The sequence below is a fragment of the Pipistrellus kuhlii genome, unplaced genomic scaffold (assembly GCF_014108245.1).
Source record: "Pipistrellus kuhlii isolate mPipKuh1 unplaced genomic scaffold, mPipKuh1.p scaffold_m20_p_126, whole genome shotgun sequence".
Classification (NCBI taxonomy): Eukaryota; Metazoa; Chordata; class Mammalia; order Chiroptera; family Vespertilionidae; genus Pipistrellus; species Pipistrellus kuhlii.
Window position 1 is genome coordinate 117,142 of NW_023425434.1, and position 1,961 is coordinate 119,102.

The window sequence follows — 1,961 nt, forward strand, 5'->3', positions numbered from 1 at the left end:
AACTATAGAAGAAGAAGGCACATTTAAGACTGGTAAGAGGGGCAGAGGGGCAGAATGGAATGGTCCTACACCCATGTGTGACTTTTTTTTTAAATTGGGAGTGAGATTGTCTCTTTGTAGGACACCTGTGAGGAGAAAGGTGTTCCAGCCCCACACCAAACCCTCATTCCAGAGAAGTCCCTGCAACAACTGGGCTGTAAAAATCCAGCAGGGATTGTGGCTGAGTGAAATGGAGGCTACTGGAGACCCAGATGTTCCATTTAAATGGCTGGCACAGGGGCGGCTGTCCGGAGCGCTCTGGCTCCGGGTGGTATCGCTCCACTGCCCGCCACGTCCCCATGCTGGACCGGGACCGCGGGAGCAGCACACAGTCCGAGGGCCGCCCGGCCGCCGCAGGCCCGCTGCGCCAGGATGCCACAGTTACCAGGCCGGAGCATCGACCCGTGTCCTGGCAGTTCCGCAAAGCACTCCGCGGCCCAGGAGCGCCCCCCGCAGCTGCGCTCGCCTGCAGAGCCGGACCACGCCTGGCCAGCACGCCGCGCTAGCCCGCAGCCCTCCTAGCGGGACGATGGCCCTGAGCACCCGCCCCTGATCCCTCGGCCACGTCGCCGGCATCGCTAGCAGCCTGAGAGCCGGCTGGGAGCCTCGGGACGCCAGCCCTGCTCCCGGCTCACCCACAAGATGTGGACAGCCCTGGTGCTCGCCTGCATTTCCTCCCTGTCCTTCTCCGAGAGCCGGTTGGCACCCCAGAGTCCAGTGCCCGTGGTCTTCAACCAGATGCAGGCTGGCTTGGTCACAAAAATCACATCCAGAGAAATGGCTGGCAGCATCTTGAACAAAACATCAGAGGCCATGATGACGCCCTCTCCTGTCACGTCTGCCAGAGAGACTTTGGGAGCCAACCACAGCTCCCCTGCAGTCACAGCAGGAAGGACTCCCGGGACTGACATGGGCAACTCAGCAGCTGCCCCGGGTCCCGCCAACCTCACGGACTCCAGGGTGCCCACGCCGACGTTCACACGGCCACCCCTGGCGTCCACGGCCGCTCCCAGCACGCCCCACACCCAGGCACTCAGCAACGGTACTTTGCCAACCGCAGCACCTCGGACCACGCTGGCCACCAGCACGCAGACTGCTGCTGCCACCACGGCAAGTGCAGGCGGTGCCCGGGGCTCACAGAGACCCGCTGAGCACACCCCCCGCCACTCCACAGCCAGCCCCGTGCTCCCCACAACCAGCCCCACGCTCCCCACAGCCAGCCCCACCAGTCCCTATTCACTTAACACATCCGCACAAGGTCCCACCATCCAGCCGTCGACTGCCTGACCCGTGGCAAACATATCAAGTAGCCCCACCCCGCCCCTCGAGAACACAACCCCAGAGCCCACCCCCTCCGTGGCTTCCATGTCCACCACTGCGGTGACCGCTGGGGGGCCAGCTGCCAGCACGGTGCCAGCTCCTGTGCCGCATGCCAGCCCCACACCTGGGATGGACGCCACGTCCCCCACAACACTGCCAAGCACTGTTTCATCCACATGGGGGGCCACGGGGCCAGCCATGGGGGCCGCCACGCCCTCCACGGCTTGAGGCCACAGGTGCCACTGCTTCCATCGGGCCCACCCAACGGACTCATGCCAGCTCAGCACCCAGGGCCAGTACGTGGCGGTCACCACCAGGTCCTGCCCCTGTCCCAGTGAACAGAGGGGCCCTGCTGGCCATGCTCCTGCTGGGAGTGGCCCTTCTCTTCACGGTAGTGGTCCAGTTTGCACTACAAGAAAACTACAAGAAGAAGGACTATACGCAGGTGGACTACCTGATCAACGGGATGTACACTGACTCCGAAATGTGAGCGGCTCCAGCTGGACCCTCGGGGGCTGGGCCGTCCCCTCCTTCCATGTTCCCTCTGAGACCAAACCAAGTGCTTCCAAACCCTTTGGTGCAATTCAGGAGATCCGCCAGAT

The 1,961-nt window shown here is 63.4% G+C and overlaps 1 pseudogene; it reads left to right on the plus strand.

Annotated features, from left to right (window-relative positions):
- Positions 1-356: 356 nt before the first annotated feature.
- LOC118716999 lies at positions 357-1,961 on the plus strand (annotated as a pseudogene).